This window comes from Hakea prostrata, chromosome 11 (genome assembly GCF_041222555.1).
Source record: "Hakea prostrata isolate BN-2017 chromosome 11, UWA_Hpros_2, whole genome shotgun sequence".
NCBI lineage: Eukaryota > Viridiplantae > Streptophyta > Magnoliopsida > Proteales > Proteaceae > Hakea > Hakea prostrata.
In genome coordinates, this window is record NC_142610.1 from 24,385,229 (window position 1) to 24,392,925 (window position 7,697).

At 41.5% G+C, this 7,697-nt stretch overlaps 1 pseudogene; it reads left to right on the forward strand.

The window, feature by feature from the left end:
• The first annotated feature begins 4,161 nt into the window (after positions 1-4,161).
• On the forward strand, positions 4,162-5,233 carry LOC149001050 (aspartic proteinase PCS1-like; annotated as a pseudogene).
• The last annotated feature ends 2,464 nt before the right edge of the window (positions 5,234-7,697 follow it).

The following is a 7,697-nucleotide window of genomic DNA, read 5'->3' on the forward strand; positions in this document are numbered from 1 at the left end:
AGCCAAGCCCCAATACTGAAGGATGGAGTTGTACTCCACCTCAAGACCATGTATCTCCTGATACTATGGAATGGATTTGATCGTCTTGACAGCCGCCTCGTCTTCTTTGGATAAAGGAAGGACCCGATTACTTTCAGAGTATGAGGTATACTGTTTCCAGACGATCAGGAAGTTGAGATCTGACTGAGGCGCACGAAAAAAAAAATATCGTTCGCGCCATCCTTTGTGATTGGAAGGGCAAGTTCCTTTGGCAAGAGTGCTGCCCCTCCAGTCAAGCTCATCCTTATTACGTTTGGAGAGCACCACCCAACCGGGGGGATGGGAAATAGAAAGAAGATGAAAGTGCACAAAAAGAGCAAGAGATGGCGTAACGCCAAGTTCAAAACACAAACCCAAGAAGCCGACGATGAGATGCCAGCTATTGGGAAGGAGCATTCCAGGGAAAATGTCCCAGTGATTCAGAATGGCTGAGAACAAAGGATTGAAAAAAGGAAAGCGAACCCCGCTTTCCAGTGCATCTATGTATAGGGAAAATTCGCCTGGAATGGTCAAATCAACCCTTTCATCAGGATTGGGAGCCCTAATATGATAAGAAGAAGGAAAATCAAAACCCTGGATTGCCGAAACAAGGGTTTCCTCCTTGTAAGAGGAGGGAACAGAACCAGGTCCGCCATTAGACCTGGAAGTTTGTTTTGACTGCCTAGAAGACTCGGCGGTCACCCTAGGGGTCTTGGAAGATCCAGACTCAGGAAAGGCAGAAGGAGTTTCGGACTTTCTTTCTAAACTTTTATGGGAAACTTCGGAAAATTCTCGCCAGAGGACAGTTAGAGTTTTGTTATCACTATCCGACTGCTCGGAAGGAAGGCAAGCAAAAGCTTCGTTACCACTACTATTACTGACACTAGGTACCAGGGAAGAAGAAACCCTATTATCCTCCATTACTAGTTTCAGTAAGGTACAAAAAAAAAAAGACTGGAGATAGGAAGTTTAAACTTTGCAAAAGGATCAGTAAACTTACTGATTCAGTGAAGCAAAGGCTTGAGAGTGAGAAGGCGCGAAGCAGAGGACGAAGGTTCAAATTCCAGACAAGAAGAATGAAACCTACGAAGACAACAAACCGCTTTTAAGCACCCACACGAGTGTTCGAGGACCTGAACGATCGAGATTGATTCAGCATCAACAGTCGAGATTAGAAGACATTTTGAAAGTTTGAACTCACGAATCCAAAACAGGCGTTCGGAAACCGTCGCTTGGGTTACGTGAGCCATGATAGATCGATTGCAAAGAGACACGTGGCATTGTCCTCACAACGCTCGAGGAAAAGTGACCACCGCATTAAATGTGATATGACATTTAGTGGGATACGCAGAGAATATTGCCTGACAAAGAACCCAGTTAAAAACCAAGCCCTCGGGATCGACCGAACGCTTGCTGGGGGGCTCGTGATACGGAGGAAATATGATCGAACCTGGTTCATACTCGGTTTGACCCTCGACCCCTGTCGAGGCGGAGGGAATCAACTCGCTTCCGAGCGAGCTGGATCCAGAAGATAGCTTGCTGAGGAAGAAAACTAAATCAGCTATAGGCACGCCCTAATTCGACTTATGGATTAGGTTAATTACCCTAATGACGGCAGGCACAACTTGGCAGCTGTCACTTATCATTATCGAAGGGATAATAATTGAATAACCGTGAGGTTATCTCACGAGTCCTCTACTAGTTCAAACTAGTAGAAGTCTATCGCTCAACGGATCTAACTGTTAGGATCCAAAGACTACCCGAAGAAGGCTCAAGTGCATCCAACGAAGGAGATTCGAAGGTACACTCTATATAAACCTTACTTACCTACGAGGTGAGGGGGAACTCAGATTCACATACACACTGGTAGACGTAAACTATCAGAGGCTTACGATCTAGATCACATTCCCAGTTTCTCATTCCTTAGCTCTGTGCTTCTAGCAGAGCCGTTTGTGATTAAGTTCATCAACTGACTTAGCCTTCAGAGGTGGACTCTCGACCCAGGCGGTCGGGCCACATCTGACGCTTTCGTTTTGTAGGTCATCACAAGGAGATCTAAGGGCTGAGCAGATTTTGGACGCATCAGGTGGTTGTCCATATAATAACGATTGCTATCTTCCGCGGATATTGCTAACCGTCTCTTTGACGATTCGTCCACTCCGATTATTGCGGATTCGGGCGTACCTGTTGATTGAGTCAGTTTACTTCCTCAGCAAGCTACCTTTTGAACCTGGCCCGCTCAGAAGCGAGTTGGTTCCTTTCTTCCCGACCAGGATCGAGGATCCAACCAAGATCGAACCTGGTTCGATTGTATTTTCTCCGTATCACCAATAAACCAACCTAATTATAATTAAATATTTTAGCTCTTTCTGCATGTGGGAGCCATAGCACTATGGGCCCCACTGAATGTCCTGGAAAGGTCAAAGCTTGAAACTAGGGTTTATATGGGGCAGTTCTTTCGAACTGTCACTCACAAAGAAAAGCATTGTAACAGTCCAAAGATAAAATCATTAAAAATAAATTTCACTAAAAATAAAATTCAAGAAAGTTACAAAAAAAAAAATTGTTTCCAATTTAGAAAAGAACTAATTTTAGCTTTATTCGTATCTTTCTCAGAGGCTAAGACACCAATTTTAAAAAAGAACTAATTTTAGCTTTTCCTTTTATTAGTATCTTTCTCAAAGGCGAAGAGAACGAATCGTCACCATAATTAATTACAGGTTTTAATTTTTATTACCTACAAAAAAACCATTTATTTCTCCCAAATAATGCGTTCATTTTTGGTGCTTTCTGATCTTCCTTTCGTTTACTTCGAAAACCATATAAATTGAACCAAAACCCAAGTTTCTCGATCGCCAAACCCACCACCATCGGGTGGTTTCGGATGGTAAAACCCACCAGCCAATCACCATGCCTTTCTGCAACTCTCCCTCCTTCTTGGAAAAAAAATCCTCTGCTGTGCACAGTGGTGAAGCACCACAATTTGACACATGGCATATTCTTGATAAACGATTCAGATTAGAAGGCAGAGTTTTAAGTGAAACTGACCCATCTTATGACCTATTTTGACAAAAAAAACCCGTTTTTAGGACCCGATGATTCTAAATATGATTTCTGAAGATTTTTTCCCCATTCTTCTCCCATCCTGTTACTCTCAATCCCTTTCCTCCTCTCGCTCCATCTCCCTTTTATGAATCAAGAAATTAGTAGCAGTTGTTGCAGGTAGAAGAAGAGACTAAGATCGAAGCGGTTGCGAGGTAGAAGAAGAAACTAAGGGGAGAAACATCCAAATAAATTTCACCATCTTCGATGCTTTTCGGATAAAAGAAATCCAAAACAAAAGCTTGGATCAGACTCTACTTGTTTTTCTGGTTCGATATTTTTCCTCAAATTTGAAGAAAGAGTGAGGGGAAAAAACTCTCTCTGTTTCTCGCTCTTTTTCTCTCGGAACTGAAGAAACAAACAAGAAAGCGAAGTGAAGAAATATGAAATCGAAGTGAGAAATATGAAACCGAAGCATTGATATTTAAAAATTAGGAAAAGATTAAAAATGGAAAATTAGTAATTAATACACTTAAACGAAAAGCCCCAAAACGAAAAAGTGAGGTGTCACTGTGTTTGAGGGTAATTTGAAGGTCATACTCTGTTTCTTCTACTCCTTCCTCCTCTTCAGTCACTACTGGGGAACAAACATGAGCAAGAACAAGAGCTGCAAGTTTTGAACTTGGAGGAGGATTGGATATGTGGATATGGATGAGGACGATCACGGGTTCACATATTTCTGGATCACAGAATCCCGGTGATCCAAGAATGCTCACCTGCACCTAAGAAACCCAAGTCGTCATCCAAAATAAAAGCTTTTTGCGTTCAGTTATTCTTCCACCCGACGCAAACTCTTCATGTTGGATCCCTCTGATCAAGAGATTGGATCTATTTTCCAACCATCCCTTCTTGCTGATCCTAGCGATAAGATCATGAAAGTTCGTGGAGGTGAAGATGACATTAAATGATTTTCTTCTCCCTCTGGCATCTATGATTCGTGTTACCCATTTAGAATCAGGTCCAAAAATGGGTTTTTTTGTCAAACCGGGTCACAATTTCACTTAAAACTCTGTCTTCTAATCTGACTCATTTATTAAGAATATGCCATATGTCAAATTGTGGTGCTGCACTTTTTTTTTCCCTTCTTCTTCTTCTTCTTCTTCTTCTTCTCTTCTCTCCTCTCCTTCTCTTCTTCTTCTTTTCCTCTCACCTCTCTCCCTCTCTCCCTCTCTCCCTCTCTCTCCCTCTTCTTCTTCTTCTTCTTCTTCTTCTTCTTCTTCTTCTATTTTCCGTTCTTCCCTAGCTTCACCATCAACCAAACAAGCTCCTAAAACTAAAACCAAAAGCTATGCTTACAAATCTTTTTTCAAATACACTATGGCTTTGATTGTTTCTCTTCCTATAAGGACCCCACCACAGACCCAATAGATGGTTTTAGATACAGGAAGCCAATTATCATGGATCCAATGCAACAAGAAATCAACGGCTAGGAATCCTCAAAACATTCGTTCATCATCATCTTCCTTCGACCCTTCTCGTTCCTCCACTTTCTCTACTCTTCCCTGTGAACACCCTATTTGCAAGCCTCAACTTCCCGATTATACCCTTCCAACTACTTGCGATGAAAACCGTCTCTGCCACTACTCTTACTTCTACGCCGACGGGACTTTGTCCGAGAGCAATCTCGCCTGAGAAAATATAAAATTTTCAAGTTTCCAAACAACTCCTTTGATCTTTGGCTGTGCTAAAAACTCTACAGATTCTTCCACGGAAGGAATCTTGGGAATGAATCTTGGTCGGCTCTCGTTCCCAGCTCAAGCCAAGCTTAACAAGTTCTCTTAGTGTGTTCCAGTTCGACCGAGCCGGTTTGTGTCACTGCCTCCGGTCGGGTCTTTCTATCTTGGAGACAATCCAAGTTCTGGTGGGTTTCGGTATGTTGATTTATTGATTTATGGTCGTGACCAAAGTCAATGAATGCCCAATCTTGATGCGTTGGTGTATACGGTGGCGCTGGAAGGGATACGGATCGGGATGAACCGGTTGAACATTCCCCGACCGGTTTTTTCGGCCTGATTCTAGTGGTTCTGGTAAGACCATGATAGATTCTGGCTCGGAGTTTACCTACTTGGTGGATGCCAATTTTGCTTCAGTAGTGCCTCATAAATGCGCTTGACCGTGCAGCCAGTCGTCCGATCTAATCGGATGGCTGGCATCATCCTCTCATTAAATTAATCAAGTTTTATCAAAACCCACCTCATAAAGCTTGTTTTTTCAATTCGGTTCGGTCTACTGCAAACCCAGCGGTCTGTTTGGGCAGTTCGAGTGGGTTAGTATAAGCTTGATTAATACGTTTTCATAATATATTACACATCCATACCCTATACGTATATACGAATGTGTAATCATAAAAACAACCAGCGGTTCAAAACATTTTGAAACTACCAATACCCCTGTTCTTCACCCCGCCCATTTCATTTTACATTTTTGGAGCTCTAAACCAAGCTGGAGAAGAAAAACATTAAGAGAAGCTAGCAAGACAGCCTGGAAGCTCTTCGTTTTCTTTTCAAGTTGAGACCTGTTGCAGAGGGAGAAGACAAAGACGAAGACGTTCATCATTTTCTTCTTTGCAGAGGGAGAAGACGAAGACGAATTTGGGGGTTGCAGATTGAGACCTGGCGAAGTTGCAGGTGTAGTTACCCTTGATAACGCACTTGCAGAGCAGCTCTACAAAGACATTTTTTAATCGATATCTTCTGCCCCAACTCTTGTTCTAGGTCAACCTCGAATCCTCTTGCTCTAAGCGATATCCTTTAAATTCAGGTATCCATCATCTCTCCCAATCTCTTTTGTCTATGCTATTACATTTGATAGGATTTTGGCTAACATTTTCCCTGCATTTCCTTGTTTGAGAGTGGATGGTTTGGTTCTAAATCTGATAATGGTTCTAAGTCATTCTGTTTCTTCCATTGTAGAGTTCACTATTTTGGGTTTTATAATGATTATTTGGTCCAGTATATGGGAAATAGAAATACTACCCCTCATCTCATGGCGTGAATACACACACAAATTTTTTCTGCCTTCTAGAATGCTTAACTTCAAAGATGGTACATGAAGTGCTTCTATTAGCCTATCTTTTTCTCTATATGAGTTTGCCACTTCTACAGCTCTCACATTAGTTTTATGATTATGGTGGAAAAAGAAGAGCTGAATGGTCCTCTGCTTCTCTTTTCTATCAAATTTGTTTCAAGCTAATTTAAGGTCAGATGCGAAGATTTGATTGCAGCATGTGGATAGATTCTATAGCATTTGGTCTTGTTTTGTTCTATTATCAGTTGTTTTCAAGTATTTTGTAGCAGTTATGGTTGGCGAACAAGGGTTTTTTATATATTTTTTTTGCTTTGGGGGAGGGGGATAAATGGCTTGGCATACAGGATTGGTCTCCATAGATTGTCTTTTCTCTTTTTTCTGTTGATTATGAAGTTAGTTTCTGCACTTCCCTTCTCATCATGGAGATAAAGGAAGGTCAACCTGTAAGTAGATCTAATCGAAAATGTCTTGACGTAGTCTAGTACCAAATAATGTGATCTTCAATGGGTAGCTGGGGGATTGGAATGGCAAGAATTTGTTGACCATATGTCTAGGCCACCAAGTGAACAGGAGTCCCTGGTCCTAAGTATGAGAATGAGCGTCAATCAATTGAGCCACTATAGAGGGTCCATTCCTTGCTAAGGGATAGCAGCCCAAATCAGGCAAACTATTAGGAATCCGATTAGAAGTCCAAGGATTAATTTGATTGCCATTTTTGACCTGTATGAACATGCCCTACTTGATGAGATCCCACCCCTTTAGAATAGAGCGCCATCCCCATGAGTCTATCGGTTGTGGTTGCACTTCCAAAAAAGTGCAATGTTTGCAATATTTGTGTTGCATTAATCTACCCCACATAAAATTTTGAAAACGAAGTCATTCCCTTGCCTTTTGAGACAAAAGCATCAAGTTAATTGCTTGAAGGTTTCTAAAATTCAAACCACCTTAAGATTTTGGAGAGCAAAGACTATGTCAATCCACCATGTGAATGTGTTGCTTTTCTCCATTAGACCAATAAAAGGACCGCATAAATTTCTCCATGTCCTTCAGAGTTGTCGAAGGCATCTTGAAGCATAACATGGAATGAGTTGGTAAGGCGGCAAGAGTATATTGCATAAGGATGATTGCTTTCCCCGAAGATGATAAGATTTTAGTCTTCCACCCTTGCAGCCTCCCATTAACTAGAGCTAGATGAATATCACAATGCTTTTTCTTTAAGTTACCTAAAAAGAGAGGAATACCCAGGTAGATATCCATTTTTTATGTTGGCGTCATATGAAACCGGATCGAAGGATCCCTCTTCCGATTGGCTGGTGTACTCGGACTATAATGACCTTTGGTTTTGTTGAAATTCAGCTCCTGCCTCGATTGAGAGCAATAGTCCTGAATAATCTGGCCGAAAGTTTGAGCTTTTGCCTTTGTAGCTAGACCAAATAAGATTAAATCATCAGCAAAAGCAAGATGTGATACACCTCCATGTACTAGTTGAATGCCTTTTAATTTCTTCTGTTTCATAGTAGACAGCTTTAAATGAAAGGTCAATAGTTCAA